This window comes from Sus scrofa, chromosome 13 (assembly GCF_054392235.1).
Source record: "Sus scrofa isolate SSC_HxYL_T2T_F1_AM1 chromosome 13, Sscrofa_HxYL_maternal_Yorkshire_Landrace_v2.0, whole genome shotgun sequence".
In the NCBI taxonomy this organism is placed as follows: domain Eukaryota; kingdom Metazoa; phylum Chordata; class Mammalia; order Artiodactyla; family Suidae; genus Sus; species Sus scrofa.
The window spans coordinates 46,792,227-46,814,866 of NC_139395.1; the positions used below are offsets into that span (position 1 = coordinate 46,792,227).

The 22,640-nt window shown below is 42.5% G+C and overlaps 1 protein-coding gene and 1 long non-coding RNA gene across 4 annotated transcripts in view; one reads left to right on the forward strand and one right to left on the reverse strand.

Annotated features, from left to right (window-relative positions):
- RHOA (ras homolog family member A) overlaps positions 1–22,640 on the reverse strand; it is a 72,723-nt gene that overhangs the window by 35,675 nt on the left and 14,408 nt on the right.
- On the forward strand, positions 5,205–11,813 carry LOC146397316 (uncharacterized). Its single transcript, XR_014823158.1, has 2 exons — positions 5,205–10,351; positions 10,641–11,813. It is a non-coding gene; the product is annotated as an uncharacterized LOC146397316 (long non-coding RNA).

Consider the following 22,640-nt stretch of genomic DNA (forward strand, 5'->3'; position numbering starts at 1 on the left):
AAACTCTATAAAAGAGGTGTGCAGAATGGATAAAAAAGACACAAACTACATGTGTTCTATAAGTGACTCAAGGTATATAGAAAGATATAAAGTAGGAGTTCCCTTCTCGGCTCAGCTGTTAATGAACTGGACTAGGATCCATGAGGATGCAGGTTCCATCCCTGGCCCTGCTCAGCGGGTTAAGGATCCAGCATTGCTATAAGCTGTGGTGTAGGTCGCAGACATGGCTTGGGTCCTGAGGGGCGGGCTGTGGCTGTGGTGCAGGCCAGTGGCTACATCTCTGATTCAGCCCCTAGCCTTGGTGCAGCCTTAAAAAAACAAAACAAAACAAAACAAAACAGACAGTGAAAAGATAGTGCAAACAGAGATCAAGAGATGGGGGCAGGGTTTCAGCTGTGGCACAGAAGGTTAAGGATCCTGCATTGCTGCAGCTGTGGCATATGTCCGTGCTGTGGTTTGAATTCAATCCCTGGCCCAGGGACTTCCAGATGCCACAGGTGAAGCTGAAATGGGGGGGGGGAAAGATGAGTTGAGTAGCTACATTACTGTCAAATTAAGACTTTATTTATTGTCTTTTTAGGGCCGCACCAGAGCATATGGAGGTTTCAAGGCTAGGCGTTGAACTGGAGCTATAGCTGCTGGCCTATGCCACAGCCCCAGCAATGTGGGATCCAAGCCGTGTCTGCAACCTACACCACAGCTCACAGCAACCCCGGATCCTTAACTCACTGAGCGAGGCCAGGGATCAAACCCGAAACCTCATGGCTCCTAGTCAGATTCATTTCCACTGTGCCATGACGGGAACTCCCAAATTAAAACTTTAAATCAAAAATGCAAATATTGAAGGTTCAATACAGAAAGAAGATTAAAATATACACACACCTAAAACAGAGTCCCAAAACACATGAAGCAAAAATGGGACAGATTTGAAGGGAGAAAGAGGAAGTTTTAAAGTTGGAGTCTTCAATACCCCATTTTCAACAATGGATAGAACAACTAGACAGAAAATCAATAAGGAAGTAGAAGACTCAAACAGCACTATAAGCCAATTTGACCTAGTAGACACTTGAGTCCAAAAAACAATATACATTCTTTCCAAGTATACAGGGAACTTTCTCCAGGATAGACCCATGTTAGGCTAAAATTCAAGTCTTAATAAATTTTAAAAGAGTGAAATCAGGAGTTCCCACTGTGGCACAGTGGGTTAAGAACCTGACTGCAGTGGCTTGGGTTGCTACAGAGGTGTAGGTTCCATCCCAGGCCCAGTGGAGTGGGTTAAAGAACCCAGCATTGCCCAAGCTGTGGCACAGGTTGCAGCTGCAGCTCAGATTCAATCCCTGACCAAGGAACTTCCATATGCTTCAGATCTGGCCATAAATAAAATAAATAAATAAGTTAGTGAGTAACTGAAAGATTAGTTAGTAACTAAAGAAAAAATTCACAAACATGTGGAAATTAAACAGACTTGAACCCTTATGCACTGCTGATGGGAACTGGAAAGCTCTACAGACTCCACAAAAATTCTTAAGAGTTAATAAATCAATGCAGCAAAGCCTCAGGATATAAAATCAACACATAAAAATCAGCTGTAGAGACGGGATTAAGATGGTGGAATAGAAGGACTGGAGCTCAACTTCTCTCCTAAAAACAACAAAATTCACAACTAAAGACTGAGCAATCTCCACCCAAATGGACCGGAAACCCATACCCTACTCCAGAAGAAAAAGAGGAGGCCACATCCACAGGTAGGAGGAGTGATTTCGTGATATAAACAACCCCATACCTCCCAGGTGGGAAGCTCCACAGACTGAAAACTAACTGCCTCACAGAGACTCACCTACAGGAGTGAGAGTTCTGAGCCCCCACATCAAACCCTCACATGCTGGGATCTGTCACTGGGAGAAAGAGCCCCTGAAGCATCTGGCATTGAAGGCCAGTGGGGCTTGTGCGCAGGAGCTCCACAGGACTGGGGGAAACGGAGACCCCATTCTTAAAAGGGGCACACAGACTTTCACGTGCACTGGGTCCCAGGGCAGAGCGAGGTCTCCACAGGAACCTAACTCAAACCTGAGGACATCATGGGGAAAAAGGGGTGAATGTGGCTTGTTGTAAGGGAAGGACATTTAAGCCAAAGCTCTCGGGAATATTCAGCAGCAGTGCCTTTCTCTGGAGGTGGCCATTTTGGGAAAATCTGGCCCCACCCGTCAGCCAGCTGCTGAGACCCCCAGGGCAAACAACAATCCAGGTGGGATCACAGCCCCAGCCCTCAGTAAACAGGCTACCTAAAGACCCCTCAGGCACACAGCAGCCCCTAATCCCATCCAGAGACTAAGCCCCACCCACCAGACGGATTAGAATCGGCTCCTCCTACCATGGGGCAGGCATCAGCCCCTCCCATCAGGAAGCCTACACCAAGCCCCCCATACCGACTTCAGCCACAAGGGGGGCAGACATCAGAAGTAAGAGAGGCTACAGCTCTATTATCTATAAAAAGGTCACCACACCAAAAACCTATAAAAATGAAAAGACAGAGGACTATAACTCAGATGAGGGAGAAAGGAAAAACCCCAGAAAAACAGCTAAGCAATGAGGAGATTCTCAGCCTCCAGGAAAAAGACTTTAGACTGTTGATGCTGAAGATGATGCAAGACATTGGAAATAAACTGGAGGCAAAGATGGATAACTTACAGGAAACACTAACCAAAGAGATACAAGATATAAAACTTAAACAAGAAGAGATGCAAAATACAATAACTGAAATAAAAACTCACTAGAAGCAGCTAACAGTAGAATACAGGAGGCAGAAGAACAAATAAGCGAGGTGGAGGACAGATTAGAAGAAATTATGGATGCAGAACAGAAAAGAGAAAAAAGATTGAAAACAAATGAAGAACGTCTTAGGGAACTTTGGGACAATGTTAAATGCACCAACATCTGTATTACAGGGGTGCCAGAAGAAGAGAGAGAGAGAAGGGGACAGAAAAAATATTCCAAGAGACAACAGCCGAAAATTTCCCTAACATGGGAAAGGAACCACTCACTCAAATCCAGGAGGCACAACGAGTACCATATAAAATAAACCCAAGGAGGAACACAGAGAGACACATAATAATCAAACTGACCAAAATTAAAGACAAAGAGAAAATCTTGAAAGCAGCTAGGGAAAAGAAACAAGTCACATACAAGGGAACCCCAATAAGGTTATTGGCAGATTTTTCAGCAGAAACTCTGCAGGCCAGAAGGGAGTGGCATGATATACTTAACGTGATGAAAGGAAAAAACCTCCAACCAAGATTACTCTACCCAGCAAGGCTCTCATTCAGATTTGAAGGAGAAATAAAAACCTTCTCAGATAAGCAAAAGCTGAGAGAATTCAGCAACACTAAACCAGCCTTACAACAAATACTAAAGGAACTTCTCTAAGCAGGAAAGAAAAGATCAGCAGCAGGAAACAAAAATTCCGCAAATGACAAGGCTCACCAGTAAAGGTATATATACAGTAAAGATACGAAATGAGGAGTTCCCGTCGTGGCGCAGTGGTTACCGAATCCGACTAGGAACCATGAGGTTGCGGGTTCGGTCCCTGCCCTTGCTCAGTGGGTTAACAATCCGGCGTTGCCGTTAGCTGTGGTGTAGGTTGCAGACCTGGCTCAGGTCTTGCGTTGCTGTGGCTCTGGCGTAGGCCGGTGGCTACAGCTCCGATTAGACCCCTAGCCTGGGAACCTCCATATGCCACGGGAGCGGCCCAAAAAATAGCTAAAAAGACAAATAATAATAATAAAGAAAAAGAAAATTTCAGGACTTCCTAATTTATTTATTTACTAATTTTTTTTTTTTTGGTCTTTTTGCCTTTTCTAGGGCTGCTCCCTCGGCATATGGAGGTTCCCAGCCTACGCGGGATGTGCGATGGATGTGCAATGGATCGTTTAACCCACTGAGCGAGGCCAGGGATTGAACCCGCAACGTCATGGTTCCTAGTTGGATTCATTAACCACTGCACCACAACAGGAACTCCAGGACTTCCTAATTTAAAAACACACTACAAAGCTATAGTAGTAAATAAAAAGGCAGTGTCGTACCAATACAGACAGACATACAGACAAATGGAACAGGATAGAAACCAGAAATAACCCTTCATATTTAAGGTCAACTTTTTTCTTTTTTTGGCCACACCTGTGGCATATAGAAGCTTCCAGGCCGAAGACTGAATCCAAGCCACAGCTGTGTAACCTATGCCACAGCTGCAGCAACACCAAATCCTTAAACCACTTTGCCACAGTGGAACTCCTGGTCAACTTATTTTTGACAGAAGCCAAAACCATTCTATGAGGAGAGGACAGTCTTTTCAATAAACAGTGCTGGGGAAACTGGATATTCACATATCTAAGTTTAGACTCTGACTTCATGCAATAAACAAAATTAACTCACAATAAAGGAGGAAAACTATACAGTCTTAAAATACTGGAGGGGAGTCCCTGCTGTGGCACAGTGCATTAAGGATCCAGCAATGGAGTTCCCATCATGCCTTAGCGATAACAAACCTGACTAGTATCCATGAAGACAGAGGTTAGATCCCTGGCCTTACTCAGCAGGTTAAGCATCTGGCATTGCTATGAACTGTACTGTAGGTCACAGATAAGGCTCGGATCCAGTGTGGCTGTGGCTCTGGCATAGGCTAGCAGCTTTAGCTCTGATTCAACACCTAGCCTAGGAAACTCCATATGCCACAGACACAGAAAGAAAGAAATAAAGAAAAAGAGAGAGAAAGAAAGAGAGAACGAGAGAGAAAGACAGAGAGAGAGAAAGGGAAAGAAAGAAAGAGGATCAAGCACTGCCACAGTTGTGGGTAGTTGTGGTATAGGTTGTAGGGGCAGCTCAGATTTGATCTCTGGCCCAGAAACTTCCATATGCCATGGATGTGGCCAAAAAGAGAAAAAAAATATATTGGGGGAAAGCTTATTATTGGGATTTAGCAATGATTTTTTGGACATGACACCACAAGCAAACCTAATAAAAGAAAACATAAATTGAACATCAAAAATTTAAAACTCTGGAGTTCCCGTCATGGCTCAGTGGTTAATGAATTCGACTAGGAACCATGAGGTTGTGAGTTCGATCCCTGGCCTTGCTCAGTGGGTGAAGGATCCAGCATTGCTGTGAGCTGTGGTGTAGGCCAGCAGCTACAGGTCCGATTTGACTCCTAGCCTGGGAACTTCCATATGATGCAAGCGCAGCCCTGAAAAGACAAAAAAAAAAAAAAAAAAAAGAAAAAAGAAAAAAACCACCCAATTCAAAACTGGGCAATGGACTTGAAAAGACATTTCTCCAAAGATATACAAATCACCAATAAACACAGAAAAAAATAGTAAATTAGCAGGCAAATGCAATTCAAAAGTACAATGGTAGGAGAGGGAAGAGAGGGATGGACTGGGAGTTTGGGGTTAATAGATGCAATGACAAGGTCCTACTACATGGCAAAGGGAACTGTATCCAGTCTCTTGGACAGACCATGATGGAAGATGATATAACAAAGGGAATGTGCGTGTGTATATATATATATATACACACATATATATACATATATATATATACACACACATATATACACATACATATTCACACATATACACATATATACACACATGTATATACATACATATACACATATACACACATATACACATATATACATATATATATACACACACATATATATACATATATATACACACACACATATATACACATATATATGACTGGGTCACTGTGCTATACAGCAGAAATTGGCACAACAGTTTAATTCAACTATACTTCGATTAAAAAAAAAAACCAAAAAACTACAATGAAATAATACTATCTCATACCCATTAGGATGGCTAGTGTCGAAAGAAAGAGAAAGAACGAGAGGAAGGAAGAAAAGAACAGGTGCTGACAGAAGTGTTAGATGGTACAACCTCTGTGGAAAACAGCATGGAGGTTTCTCACAAAATTAAAAAGAAAATTAACACATGACCCAGCAATTCCACTTCTGGGTATATACTCCTAAGAACTGAAAGCAGGACCCTGAAGAGAGATTTGCTCACCCAAGTTCACAGCAGCTAAAACACGAAAGCAGCCCAAAAGTACATCAACCAATAAGTGACTAAGCGAAATGTGGTATATACATACAATGAATTACTCAGCTTTAAAAATGAAGTGCCTGCTGTGGTGCAATGGGCAACGGGACTGGAGGTGTCTTGGAAGAGCCTGGACGCAGGTATGACACCCAGCACAGGGGGTTAAGGATCCGGTGTTGCCACAGCTGCCCCTTAGGTTGCAACCGTAGTTTGGATCAGATCCCTGGCCTGGGAACTCCATATGCTGGGGTGGGGAGCAGCAGCCAAGTAGGAAAGAAATTCTGCAATGTGCTACAACATGGATGAACATCAGGAACATGATGCCATTTTAAATAAGCCAGTTACAAAAAAGACAAATACTATATATGATTCCACTTACATTAAGTACTTAGAAATAGTCAAAATCATAAAGACAGAAAAGGGAACAGTTTGCCAGGTGCTAGGGGGAGGGCACAAAGGGGGACTAATGTTGAACGGGTACAGAGTTTTGGATTTACAGGATGTTATGGGAAGAGATGGTGGTGATGGTTGCAGAATGTGAATGTATTTAAGATCACTTAAAAAAAGTGATTAGTAGGATTAAGTCTTCACACTGATTTAGAAGACAGAAGCAAATCAGTTTTACAAAAGAAAAGGAGGCTGTGGAGTTCCTACAGTCACTCAGTGAAAATGAATCTGACTAGTATCCGTGGGGACGCAGGTCCAATCCCTTGCTTCACTCAGTGGGTTAAGGATCCAGTGGTGCCATGAGCTGTGGTGTAGGTCATATATGCAACTCACAACTGCCTTGGCTATGGCGTAGGTCAGCAGCTACAGTTCCTATTGACCCCTAGCCTGGGAACTTCGAATGCCGCTGGTGCGTCCCTAAAAAGACAAAAAAAGAAAAAAAAAAAAAAAAAGAAAGAAAGAAAAGGAGGTTTCCCTCCCTTGCTGGCTGCTGCTTATATTCTATTTACAGTGGCCACAGGCTGGCTGTCAGAGGCAGAGTCTGACAGACAGCCCATGTAAGGATTTGGTCCATACTTTATCTGCTTCACTTTGAAACAATGAACATAAAACAAAATAGACAGAACAAAAGTTAAACTGGAAAAACATGGCCTATGCTAGGCCCAGGATTCCAAGGAAAATTTACAAATTTTAACTGTGGCATTAGGGAAACTAAAGAACTTGGGAATAAATAAAAGGAGTCATGAGGAAAGAAGAGATAATCAAAGGGAAAAATGGGGAATCAAAGTGAATGATGAAGAAGTCACATAGCAATTCTTCAGGGAGCCCGCCATGGCTCAGTGGAAATGAATCCAACCAGTATCCATGAGGATGTGGGTTTGATCCCTGGCCTCCCGCAGTGTGTTAAGGATCTAGCATTGCCATGAGCTATGATATAGGTCACAGACAAGGCTTGGATCCTGAGTTGCTGTTGCTACGGCTGTGGCATAGGCCAGCAGCTGTAGCTACCAAGTTATTGCAAATATCACTGTGATATGGGATTTTAAGAAACAAAGTGTTTTTTAAAATTATTTTTTATGGCCACAGTCACAACATATGACACTTGCTGGGCCAGGGATTGAATCCAATCTGCGCAGCTGTGGCAACACCAAATTCTTTAACCCACCAGCCAGGCAGAGGATCAAACCCAAGCCTCTGCAGCAACCTGAGCTGCTGCAGCTGAATTCCTTCTCTCTCTTTTTTTTCTTTTTGGCTTTTTAGCACTGGGCCCATGGCATATGGAGGTTTCCAGGCGAGGCATCGAATCAAAGCTGTAGCACTGGCCTACACCACAGCAACACTGGATCCAAGCCACATCTTTGACCTACACCACACTCACGGCAATGCCAGATCCTTAATCCACTGAGCAAGGCCAGGGATCAAACCTGCATCCTCATGGATGGTAGTCAGATTCACTGCCACTGAGCCTGCAGTCAAATTCTTAACCCACTGTGGCACACCGGGAATTCCCAAAAAATAGTTTAATTATTGTTTATCTGGAGCAAAGGTAAGTGGAAAGATGCTTAAACTAAGGCACCTGCAGGATTCATGAGACATTACAATAATAGAGCAAGCACCTCCTAAATGTTTATATACGAACCATTGGTAACTACTATATATATATAGCATAGAACCATTATAACTGCCTACAAAGTTGGCTCTACTAAGCAATCAAGTTAATGTAACAAACAAAAATTCACCTAGAAATAGGTAAGAAGGATGATGAGACAGAAAAATCTGCTCAAGGATCAAAGTTCATAAATTTAAGCCTGGATCTCAAGGCCACCCACAAGTAGCCGAGTTTTAAGGGCTGCACTACAGAAGCCATGTTTTCTAACAACCTTCTCTGAAATAAAGTCTTCTCCAAGTCTCCAGGTAAAGGGTCCAATTCACTCTAGATCTACTACATTAAGATCTGCACCACAGCACAATTTCGTAAAAAGTAAATTTGGTCCTACACACACTATCCTTCTGCCCAAGAAGCATCCCCACCTCTTATCTATCTTCCAAATATTTATCTTTCAAGATGACGAAGTTACTTCTTCCCTGATCTCCTCTTCCATTTCCTTTTCCCTCCCACACAACCTCCTTTATAAATATCCTCATACCTATTTATCATTCCTATTTAAACAAGCCACCAACTGAAAGCTAATTTAGGGCAGAAATAGTTTTATTCATCTTGTTTTGTTTTATTCATCTTTATATCAGCAGTGCCAAGCATCTACTACCACTGTGTAATTTACCAGTGGCTGCTACATACAGAAATAAAAATTTGATTTCAATCCACCTTTCAAAAGAAGCACTTGTGGGAGTTCCCACTGCGGGTCAGTGGGTTAAAAACCCGACCAGTATTCAAGAAGATGTGGGTTCAATCCCTGGCCTCAATCAGTGGGTTAAGGACCTGGTGTTGCCATTGGCTGTGGTGTGGGTCACAGACATGGCTCCAATCTGGTGTTGTTATGGCTGTGGCACAGGCCGGCAGCTGCAGCTCTGATTTGACCCTTAGCCTAGGAACTTCCATATGCCATGGACACAGCTCTAAAGAGCAAAAAGGCAAAGGAAGCACTTGGGAAACTCTCCTCAACACACTTAAGACTTCTCTCATATCTAAATTATTCATAAGCAGCAAGGAAGCCAAAGATTTCAATAACAGTTATCAACTGGAATATAAAAATAATGAAAAAAATATATTCAGAGAAGCAGAGTGACTACTTGAAGCATGAACACCAGAAAAAGAATGAATGTCTGGGTTGTATTCACTCCCAAAGTTGGTACTGTTACAGTTTCAATGCTCAGCGTGGTAGCCACTAGTCAGTTATGTGTTATTATTTCAATTTTTTAAATTAATTTAAATTTTAAAATTCCCTTCTTTAGTCACAATGGTCACACTTCAACTGCTCCGCAGCCACATGACCACTACATTGGATAGGCAGATATAAAATATGTTCATCATCACAGAAAATTCTACCAGACAGGACTATTCTAAACAAGTCTCCCATGGTTAATGAGTAAACAAAGGATTCTTACTCAACGTTCTGGTTCTTTGCATGGCAAGGATCTTCCAAAGAAGACATGCTTATGATTTCATGTTATAGATTTTTCTGGAAATTACTGCAAATATCACATCATTTAGAGATAAATTCTAGGGGTTCCCTGGTGGCTCAACAGGTTAAGAATCAAGCATTGTCACTGCTGTAGCTCTGGTGACTGCAATGGTACAGGTTTGATTCCTGGCCCAGGAACTTCCACATGATGTGGGAGTGGCCAAAAAAATAAAAAATACATTCTAGAAGGCACTCCCATCCATCCCTCATGCTTCATCCCAGTCAGTCCCTCCTACACCCTTTCAGTTACCTACACTCTTACTACTTTGGTACAATGGTGACCACCTCCTTGACAGATGCAATGCCTTTCTCAATTTTTACCTCCCTTACCCTTGATCAGTCTAACCCAAGCCAACAGTTTTCTATGGGCCATTCACAGTTATAGGTGCTAGAAAGCAGCCTTAAATGAAAGACATTCTTTTTTTGTCTTTTTGTCGTTTCTTGGGCCGCTCCCGCAGCATATGGAGGTTCCCAGGCTATGGGTCTAATTGGAGCTGTAGCCGCCAGCCTACGCCAGAGCCACAGCAACATGGGATCCGAGCCGCATCTGCGACCTACACAACAGCTCACGGCAACGTCAGATCATTAACCCACTGAGCAAGAGTAGGGACCGAACCCGCAACCTCATGGTTCCTAGTCTGATTCGTTAACCACTGCACCACAACGGGAACTCCCGAAAGACATTCTTACAGGAGAAAAAAATTATAAGGTTTAGGATCCGGCATCGGCAGTACCATGGTTTGGATCACCGCTATGAAATAGGGTCAATCCCTGGCGTGGGAACCTCCACATGCCGCCACAGGTGCAGCCAAAAAAAAAAAAAAAAAGAGAGCAAGAGAAGCTTATGCTCTCTGGAATTCCTGTTGTGGCTCAGTGGTTAACGAATCCGACTAGGAACCATGAGGTTGCAGGTTCAATCCCTGGCCTTGCTGAGTGGGTTAAGGATCCGGCATTGCCATGAGCTGTGGTGTAGATTGCAGACGCGGCTCAGATCTGGCATTGCTGTGGCTCTGGTGTAGGCCGGGGGCTACAGCTCTGATTAGACCCCTAGCCTGGGAATCTCCATATGCCGCAGGAGTGGCCGTAGAAAAGACAAAAAAAAAAAAAAAAGAAGCTTATGCTCTCTGGTTTGAATGGAGAGCTTCCAGAGGGATTCACAAAAAGTGACATCTGACTGACTTGGACTGCGAAGAATAATGACTTGCCCTCTGGGAGGAGTGGAGAAGAGTGGTGGTAGCTCAAGAATACTTTCTATAGTGAGGGAATAGCCTAAGCAAATGACTTTAAATACAAGAATTCAGAGAGGAGACAATGAAGCTGAAAAGATGAGTGATGATTAGACTGAAGCATCTAGAACATCATGCAAAGCAACAAAGTATTATACTTTGTAAACAAGGGAAAATCAATGGATTGGCACCATCAGATCTATGATTTACAGAGAAAGCCTTGGTAGCGGCATGACTGATGACTGGGAGGTGAACTAGACAGAAATGAGAAAACCATGGTGAGAATATGAGAGTGCCCAGAAATAGAGAGAAGCCTTATGAAAGGGTGAGATGGAATGAACACAATCTTAGAGGCTCTTTTCTAAACCTACACACATTTCCTCCCAACCAGATGAAAAAGACTAGTGCTCAGACTAGGTTCTTAGCCATAATGAGAACCAGCGCCAAGAGAAAAAGCATTAAGTAAAGGGTCCATATTATATGATTAACAAAAAGGGTATAGGCATACAGGAATTTCTGGTGGTTTAGTGGTTAGGACTCAGCGCTTTCATTGTATGTTCCACCCCTGGTCTGGGAACTGAGTTCCCACATCAAGCTGCTGCACGCCAAAAAACAAAATCAACAACAAAAAAAGGAGTTCCCGTCGTGGCGCAGCGGAAACGAATCTGACTAGGAACCATGAGGTTGTGGGTTTGATCCCTGGCCTGGCTGAGCGGACCAAGGATCTGGTGTTGCCATGAACTGTGTAGGTTGCAGACTCCACTTGGATCCCATGTTGCTGTGGCTGTGGTGTAGGCCAGCAGCTACAGCTCCGATTCGACCCCTAGCCTGGGAACCTCCATATGCCACAGGTGCGGCCCTAAAAAAATAAATAAATAAAAGACAGAAGACAACAGACACACACACACACACACACACACACAGGAATAGCAATCAGAAGGTGTCCAGGAGCACAGAAGAAAAACCTTTCAGTTGGTCTCGGGAGAGGAGCAGACTGCAGTGGGTGGAGATAAGGGCATTGAGGTAGAGGGGATAAAGTGTTTTTGTTTTTGTTAAGGAAGTCCCATTGTGGCTCAGTGGGTTTAAAACCTGTCTAGTCTCCATGAGTATGTGCGTTGTGAGTTCAAGCCCTAGCCTTGCTCAGCAAATTCAGGATTCCCTGTTGCTGCAAGCTGCAACATAGGTGGCAGATGTTGCTCAGATCTGGTGTTGCTGTGGCTGTGGTGTAGGCTAGCAACTACAGCTCTGATTTGAATCACAGCCTGGGAACTTCCATATGCTGCAACTGCAGCCATAAAAAGAAAAAAAAAGTTCAAAGTTAGAAAATACATGTTACGCACCTCACACCAGTCAGAATGGCCATCATTAATAAATCCACAAATAACAAGTGCTGGAGGGGCTGTGGAGAAAAGGGAACCCTCCTGCACTGCTGGTGGGAATGTAAACTGGTACAGCCACTATGGAGAACAGTTTGGACATACCTTAGAAATCTATACATAGAACTTCCATATGACCCTGCAATCCCACTCTTGGGCATCTATCCGGACAAAGCTCTACTTAAAAGAGACACATGCACCCGCATGTTCACTGCAGCACTATTCACAATAGCCAGGACGTGGAAACAAGCCAAATGTCCATCGACAGAGGATTGGATTCGGAAGATGTGGTATATATACACAATGGAATACTACTCAGCCATAAAAAAGGATGACATCATGCCATTTGCAGCAACATGGATGGAACTAGAGAATCTCATACTGAGTGAAATGAGCCAGAAAGACAAAGACAAATACCATATGATATCACTTATAACTGGAATCTAATATCCAGCACAAATGAACATCTCCTCAGAAGAGAAAATCATGGACTTGGAGAAGAGACTTGTGGTTGCCTGATGGGAGGGGGAGGGAGTGGGAGGGATCGGGAGCTTGGGCTTATCAGACACAACCTAGAATAGATTTACAAGGAGATCCTGCTGAATAGCATTGAGAACTATGTCTAGATACTCATGTTGCAACAGAAGAAAGGGTGGGGGAAAAACTGTAATTGTAATGTATACATGTAAGGATAACCTGACCCCCTTGCTGTACAGTGGGAAAATAAAAGAAAAAAAAAAAAAAAAAGAAAGAAAATACATGTTACAATAAGGATGAACCTTGAAAACTTTATGCTAACTGAGTACGCTAGAGAGTAAAGGAGTGTTTTTTTGCGGGTGATGAAAGTATTCTAAAGTTGTCTGAAGAAAAGAATATACTAAAACGCACTGAATTATCTACTTTGAATGGGTGAAATGTATGGTATGTGAATTACATTTCAAAAAAACTGTTATCAGTAAAAGTTTGTTTTTTGTTTTTTTTGCTTTTTAGGGCCACACCCGTGGCATATGGAGGTTCCCAAGCTAGGGGTCGAATTGGAGCCATAGCCGCCTGCTTACACCAGGGCCACAGCAACGCAGGATCCGAGCCACGTCTGCGACCTAAGCCACAGCTCACGGCAACGCCAGATCCTTAACCCACTGAGCAAGGCCAGGGATCGAACCTGCAACCTCATGGTTCCTAGTCGGATTCGTTAACCACTGAGCCACAATAGGAACTCCAGAGAGCATAAGTCCTCATGGATAATAGTCAGGGTTCGATACTGCTGAGACACAACAGGAACTCCTGAATTATGTTTCTGAAAATGATTAATAAATTTTACTGATTTGGAAAGGTCTATACTGTATACCAGTCCAAAAAAAAAAAAAAAAAGAACAGTGCATAGGCAAGGATCCATCTTGGAATCTGACCGCCTATATATTCAATCTGATAGAGGCATACTCCCCCCACAACCCCCTATATAACTTCCCTAAGCCAACCAACACTGTCCATTTTCTCTTCCCTACCAGGAGGTAAAACAAGATTATCTGTGTTGAAGCCATTTAAAACTGCCAAGAGCTGATTTGCACCCCTCCTGCCACTCCCCTTTATCTCCTTTTGGGCTAAGAGTTACACCCTCTCCAGAGATGACTCCCTGGTTACTCCAGCATCAATTCTTTATTCCTGAACTCTTAAAGCTGTTTCTCAAATGATTGTGTAAGCTTGTACCAGTTGATAGTCTGCACTGGCAGAGAGAAGGTTTTTAGAACCAGATGCTAGAGTTCAAAGCAGCTGTGAATCTTTGGGTAAGTTACTTAACTCCTCTGTGCCTCTATTTCCTTATCTGTACCAACGGGGAAAATATGGTTTCTACCCTCACAGGATAGTGGTAATTATTAAATGAGTTAACACAGAAAAGCACTTAGAATAAATACGTAGCATAAAACAAGTAATGTTTATTACTGCTGAATACTATTATCTGTAAGCTCCAGTGGGGGGGGGGGCGCGCACGGGGGACTATACAAGGAGTTCCCTTGTAGTGCAGGGGGTTAAGGATCTGGTGTTGTTGCTACAGTGGCTCAGATCACTTCCATGTTATAGGTTTGATCCCTAGCCTGGGTACTTTCACATGCCTTGCCACCACCCCCCCCAAAGACTATACAGTTATTTCCCTCTACAGGTTTTTTTTTGTTTTTTGGTTTGTTTGTTTTGTCTTTTCACCTTTTCTAGGGCCTCACCCGCGGCATGTGGAGGACACCACAGCCACAGCAATGCGGGAGCCAAGCCACATCTGCAACCTACACCATAGCTCACAGCAACGCCGGATCCTTAACCCACTGAGCAAGGCCAGGGATCGAACCCGCAACCTCATGGCTACTAGTCAGATTCTTTAACCACTGTGCCACGATAAGAACTCCTATCTACAGGTTTTTCATCTATGGATCAAGAATATTCAGGAAAAAAAAACAAAAACAAAAAACAGAAAGTTCCAAAAAGCAAAACTTAAATTTGCCAAATCCATACAACTATTTGCCCATCATTCACACTGAACTTACAACTACAGTTGACCCTTAAACAATACAGGTTTGAACTTCACAAGGCCAACTTACACTCAGTTCTTCAATAAATAATATATTACTACACAATCCATAGCTGACTGAATCCAAATGAATATGAGACTTGAATATCCAGATTTTGGTATGCAGGGCAGGTCCTAGAACCAATCCCTGCAGATACCAAGGGACAACAGTACTTACATAGTATTTACATTGTATTAGGCATTAGAAGTAATCTAGAGATGATTTAATATAAATGAAATGGCGTGTACAAGATATACGCAAATACTACGTCCTTTTTTTTTGGCAGCACCTGTGGCATGTGGAAGTTCCTGGGCCAAGGATCAAACCCAAGTGGCTGCAGTAACAATGCAGTGCCAAAAGAGAACTCCACTACGCCATTATAATAAGGGACATAAGCATCTGCAGGTTTTGGTTATCTGTGAGGATCCTGGAGCCAGTACCCCAAAGGATAACAATCTTCATTTCTATATTCCCTACAATGCCTAGCAGAGTCAAAAACAGCAATGAACAGAAATATGCACTCACCAATTAAATTAATGATAAGAAACCTAGGCTCCCTATGTTAATGGATAAAAATGTGTTAGTATGATAAAGAGTTAATTTTATAACTTTCTGAAAAGGAAACTTTCAAAAGCTCAAGTTACTAAAATTAGACATTACCTCAAATTTACTTCCTCTTAGTTACTTCCCTTCTTTTCTGAACTGGCCTTGAGTCTCATTCTTCAAGTAGGAAGTTATTTCTTTTCAAAGAAGACTTACAAGTAACAAGCCATTGTATGTAAAACTCCCTAGTCCCTACATCCATGTATCAAACACCACCAAGAAGAGGAGAAAGAAAAGACTAAATGTCTGTCTTATCACCTTAGATATGGCAAAAAGCCTTGAGGAAAAGACCAGTACTCTTGGAGTATTTTAGAGGGCAGCAGTTTTCAACCATGATGAAGAGACTCAGTATAGGGGATCAAACATAATTTGTTAATAATAGCTAATGTACTGATAATTGCAAGCAATTTATTTTTTCCATAATTAGAGCAGATTAAAGGTTACCTGATATAGTAGTGTTCTTTTTCCTAAAATGAAAATTTCCCAATTGAACAAATAACCTTGGTTTAACGCCAAAAAGAGTTTTTAAGGCCAATAAGCATTCCTTTCTTGCATTCCATTAAGTGTTCCCGAATAGAAAAGGCCTGGAAATTGTGCATCACCATGGTTATCTTACCTTGTGAATAATCATGATTACTGACTATAGTGGAGGAAAGTGTAATCACATGCACTCTAACCTCTACCTCATTCAGATTCTGGAAGAGGACAGCTGACACAAGCTGGGAGGATTCCAAGTGATCCTTATCTACTATCCCTTCCCACCCAAAACAGTACTGTACCATCAACCTTACTTGACCAAACGTTACTTTTGGCTTTCAAAATCTGAGTCTCATCCTAAATGTGTCTCATGAACATACAGCATCTACTATATGGACTATTCAATAAAAACAGAAATATTCATTACATTGATAGGTCCCACAGAGGCTAGTCAAAGCAAAAGGTTCTAGACGTTCTCTGTGGCATAGCAGGTTAAGGATCCTGCATTGTCACTGTAGTGACTCAGGTTGCTTCAGTGGTGAAGGTTTCATCCCTGGCTTAGGAACCTCCACATGCCACACAAGCAGGGCAAAAAAAAAAAAAAAAAAAAAAAAAAAAACCAAAACAAAAGCAAAAAAAAGTGAAAGGTTCTGTTAGAAATTCATTTCAGTTATAAGGATCAGTAAGAGTAGAAAGAAGACAGTTTACACTGTGGTAAAGGAGCAGTTTATACTGTGGAAAGTTAATTCAGGCCCTATTTTACTAGACGTCTGCCCCTTTACAGTCTCCTTCTCTGTCAAGTATAGAAAGGAATCTTTTAAATAGGGTTGATACGAAGATTAAGTAAGATAATACACCGAAAGAACTAACATTGAAAACAGGTCAATGTTCAATAAACATGTCATTATTGTTTAGGCCTTACTCTGTACAAATGGAACTCCCTCCAAATTTCAATTGCCCAGATTTTGAAGACCAATTTATAATAAGGCCTGATCTGAAAAGAATAATTTTTCTAAAATGAAACTTTTATCAGTCCAGCAAAAAAATTATTTTTCCAAAGTGTATATCCTATCCATATCTCATGCCACTCTTTTTTCCCATTGAAAAAAAAAGACTTAGCCTATTTGCCCAGAACTATAGGCCTACAATTCTTCATTCAAAAGCTTTGGAGTCAGATATTTCTAAATTCAGAATTTTTCATATTTATAAAGGTAATATGGTGCAAATGCCAAAACCCTATTAACACACTGAATGGGTTAATAGTTGTTCAGTAAAATAAATGAATATTCACACGAAGTATAATAAAGACTATACAATCTCTCATCAGTTCAGTTCAGGTTTTGCTGTCTAATGAGTTTGTGGTTTTTAGAATTTTCTGAATGGCAATTATGAAATCCTTAACCCAATGACAATTTGTTTTAATCACATACAATCTTATTCCTCTCACTACTTTTTTTTGGGGGGGGGGCTTTTTGGGGCCACACCTGCAGCATACGGAAGTTCCCAGGCTGGGGATTGAATAGGAGCTATAGCTGCAGGCCTACACCACAGCCAGAGCAACATAGTCTCTGAGCTGCATCTGCTTACCTACACTGCAGCTCACAGAAACACTGGATCCTTAACCCACTAAGCAAGGCCAGGGAATGAACCTGCATTCTCTTGGATACTAGTCAGGTTTGTTAACTGCTAAGCCACAATGGGAACTCCACTCTCACTAGTTTGTTTGTTTTTTTTTGTCTTTTCTAGGGCTGCATCCACAGCACATGGAAGTTCCCAGGCTAGGGGTCAAAGTGGAGCTATAGCTGCCAACCTACGCCAGAGCCACAACACGGGATCTGAGCCGCATCTGCTACCTACACCATAGCTCACAGCAATGCCAGATCCTTAACCCACTGATCAAGGCCAGGGATCGAACGTGCAACCTCACGGTTCCTGGTTGGATTCGTTAACCACTGAGCCACGATAGGAACTTCTCCCTCTCACTACTTTCAAAGCACCTTTCCTAATGCCCTCAAGTCTGATTTTTCTGTGACCAAAAACCATGCTTTTATCTCAGAAAAATTGAATTCCTACTGATAACTGCTCTTGGGAAATTAAAATACGCTTTAAATTAGGTGGATTGGGGGTTGAGTGTGTTATACATTTAAGCTGAACTGCAGGGTAGATAGTAATTTGAATTCTATAACCTAAATCAGCTAAATGATTTTTCCTTTTATTTGGGGGGGAGGGCCACACCCTAGGCACATAGAAGTTACTAGGCTAGGGGGCGAATCAGAGCTGTAGTTGCCAGCCTATCCCGCAGCCATAGCAACACAGGTTCTGAGCTACGTCTGCAACCTTCAGCACAACTCACGACAATGCCAGATCCTTAACCCACTGAGTGAGGCTAGGGATCAAACATCCATCCTTATGGATGCAAGTCAGGTTCGTTAACCGCTTAGCCATGACAGTAACTCCAGCTAAATAATTTTGATAACTTGTTAAGGGACAACACATTTTATGATACTCTTTTTCCTAGAGTCACAGTAAATGTACCTCTCTGCACAACTTTTAGCTTATTTTTGACAGATAAGAAACTACCAAAGATGTCCAAGATAGTGCTACCAGGTTACAGTGAATGCATTATATATACAGACATTAGCCAAATTTTCATTATAAACAGGCACAAAACAGTTCTCCACAAATTCCCACTATGGTGCCATGGGATCAGCAGTGTCTCTGCAGTGCTTGGATGCAGGTTCAATCCCCGGCCCTGCACAGTGGGTCAAGGATCCAGTGTTGCTGCAGTTGCAGTGTAGGTCCTAACGGCAACTCGGATCTAATCCCTGGCCTGAAAATTCCATACACCTTGGAGCAGCCAAAAAAGAAAAAGGGGGAAAAAAAAAAAAAACAAAACAGTTCTCCGGCCAAGAAAAAGTAGAAATACTTCAACTTAAATAAAAAAAAAAAATAATAGGAGTTCCCATCGTGGCGCAGTGGTTAACGAATCCAACTAGGAACCATGAGGTTGTGGGTTCGGTCCCTGCCCCTGCTCAGTGGGTTAATGATCCCACGTTGCTGTGGCTCTGGCGTAGGCCGGTGGCTACGGCTCCGATTCAACCCCTGGCCTGGGAACCTCCATATGCCGCGGGAGCGGCCCAAAGAAATAGCAAAAAGACAAAAAATAAATAAATAAAGGATTCAACTTAGTAACTATGCTACTTACGCAGGATCAAGATCTTTACAGTATTTTGGAAATATAATGAATACATTTCCATGCAGATAAAATAATCACAGCTTAAAAAAATTACTAATTCAGCATACTTGAGATAATTATAATTTTACCTCATAATATTTCAAAGGGACTGGTTATACAAAAGAAATAGTGATGATTACAGTAAGCTTTCTACCATTTCTCAACCACACAAGAAATAAAAGCATTTAACACAACATAGCTTTGGACATGACAGGTTTTATTTATTTATTTTTTACTGCATTCATTTCTTCAAACGCAGAGGACATAACAGACAAGTCCTTAAGACTTATCCTGTTGACATCCATTTGCCTCAATTATGTTATCCAGTTGAAATTTTATACTTTTTATTTCTCTTTCGAATGAAGTTGTTAGAAATCAGTATTGTACAAATGATTAGAAAAGCAAAAATTGGAGTCCCTGTTGTGGCTCAGCAGTAACAAACCCAAATAATATCCATGAGGGTTGAGGATCCGGTGATGCCATGAGCTTCGGTGTACTCACTGAGGCAGCTCAGGTCCATATTGCTGTGGCTATGGCACAGACCAGCCTCTAAAGCTCAGATTAGAGCCCCAGCTGGGAATTTCTATAAGCCACAGGCGTGGCCCTAAAAAGACAGGAAGAAAGAAAGAGAGAAAAGAAAAGAAAAGAAAAGCCAAAATTACCTAGTCTTTTGGAAACTAAACTTGAAAAAAAAGGAATTTTTTTTTTTTTTTTTGGTCTTTTCTAGGGCCACTCCTGCGGCATATGGAGGTCCCCAGGCTAGGGGTTGAATCGGAGCTGTAGCCGCTATGCCAGAGCCAGAGCCACTCGGGATCCGAGCCACATCTGCAATCTATACCACAGCTCACAGCAACGCCGGATCCTTAAGCCCCTGAGCAAGGCCAGGGATCGAACCCGCAACCTCATGGCTCCTAGTCGGATTCCTTAACCACTGCGCCACGACGGGCACTCCTAAACTTGAAAATTTTAAAGGCAATTTTAAGACACATAAAAATCCTACAAGGAGTTTCTTCTGTGGCTCCCAGTGGATTAAGAATCCAACTGCAGCAGCTCAGCTCAATCCCTGGCCTGGGAACTTTCATATACCTCAGGGGTGGCCGAAATTAATTAATGAATTAAAGAAGCAAGCTTCAGTTATCTGAAACACAATGATACTATTTCAGTGGTTTAAGATCTCAATTTTTCTACAAAAGCCATATTTCCTATACGTAAACGTACATGAAGAAAAGTTTATAGGATGCCCTACAATGCACCCTCCTGAAGCTATCAGGACTCTAAAACTGAAAATAAAAGTCAAAATACAGGCTCTTCTCCAGATAGCACTAAAAGTAACAACCAAACTGGAATGAGATTTTTGTTCAAGCAATGAACCTGGTTGAAAGGAAGTATATATAACCTTTATGAAGTAAGACTCTTCATAAGCACTCCTTTCTCCAGGACCCTTCTCCATCCTTTGTTACAACACACATATAAATGAATAGAATACATACTATCTCCTTAAGTCAGAGGAAGAAACTGTGTTTCAGTGCAATGGGTAGAAAACTGTCCTGTCAACTCCAAGTTCATCCATACCTAGGACTGTGTCTGGCACACTGGAAACACCATTCAACACTTGGGAAATTAAACTGAAAACATAAAGTCATTTATTTTATTTGTAGACTACATAGGAAACCTCTAGAAAGAAGGCCCAAACTACCATCTATCCATTTGTTCACAACGAGCTTGAGCCTGGTATATCATCATTTGGCCATCTTGATCAAGCAGCTTTGCTAAGGGTCAATGTCAGCAAAAGATCTTTTAGAGACCAAGAGTAACAGGCCTAAGGTACAAAAAGGCAAGCAGAGAATGACAAAGCCTCCAATATTCTGCCAAGTGGGAACCACTCAAGACTTAAATTCTTCTTTGCTGGGTGGTGGGGCAAGAAATACTCCTGGGGGAACATACCTTTTGGCTTCCTACAGGAGCACCATATCACTGACCTCAAAATGTAAACAGTCAGGGAGCTGCCATCGTGGCTCAGTGGTTAATGAATCTGACTAGGAACCATGAGGTTGCAGGTTCGATCCCTGGCCTTGCTCAGTGGGTTAAGGATCCGGCGTTGCTGTGAGCTGTGGTGTAGGTCGCAGACACGGCTCAGAACCCGCGTTGCTGTGGCTCTAGTGAAAGCTAGCGGCTGCAGCTCCAATTAGACCCCTAGCCTGGGAATCTCCATATGCTGCAGAAGCGGCCCTAGAAACGACAAAAAGCCAAAAAAAAAGCCAAAAAAAAAAAAAAAAAAAAGGAAACAGGGTGAATCTTAAATAGATGTAGAGAATAAGGATTTGACTTTGTGCAGCCTAATTCTCCACTTACACTGTCCCCAAGACAACGCCTTGTCTGGAGAACTGACACACAGAGTAGTGAACCAAGAGCCCCAACAAGCTGCTTAATGGCATGTTGAGATGTTTCAGCAATGACAATGCACAGCCAGGCACCCTGCATTTTGGCACAAAAATCGTTATTCCTCTAGAGGTTCCACAGCTAACATATAGAAAACTCTTGAGAATGAGGCCTGAGCATCTTTTTGTTTGTTTGATTGTTTTTTTATGGCCACACCCACGGCTATATGGAGGTTCCCAGGCTAGAGGTCCAATTGGAGCTTCAGCTACTGGCCTATGCCACAGCCACAGGAACATCAGATCCGAGCCATGTATGCAGCCTACACCACAGCTCACGGCAACGCTGGATCCTTACCCCACTTAGCAAGGCCAGGGATCAAACCCGCAACCTCATGGTTCCTGTTGGATTCATTTCCACTGCGCCCCATGACAGGAACAACCTGAGTATCTTTAAAAAAAAAAATTTTTTTTTTGAGGGGGAAAAAAAAATTGAGGACAAATTGACAAATTAACTTTTCCCCCCCTATCTTTTGGTCTTTCTAGGGCCGTACCTGCGGCATATGGAGGTTCCCAGGCTAGGGGTCTAGTAAGAGCTGTAGCTGCTGGCCTACACTAGAGCCACAGCAACACAGGATCCAACCTGCATCTGCAATCTACACCACAGCCCATATCAAAGCCAGATTCTTTTTTTGTCTTTTTGCTATTTCTTGGGCCGCTCCCGTGGCATATGGAGGTTCCCAAGCTAGGTGTCCAATCGGAGCTAAAGCTGCCGGCCTACGCCAGAGCCACAGCAATGCGGGATCCGAGCCGCGTCTGCAACCTACACCACAGCTCACGGCAACGCTGGAACCTTAACCCACTGAGCAAGGCCAGGGATCGAACCCGAAACCTCATGGTTCCTAATCAGATTCGCTAACCACTGAGCCACGACGGGAACTCCAAAGCCAGATTCTTAACCCACCAAGCAAAGCCAGGGATTGAACCCACATCCTCATGGAACACCTAAAATTAACCTTTTTAAAGTGCATAATTCAGTGATATTTAGTACATTCACTATGTTGTACAACCACCAATTCTGTCA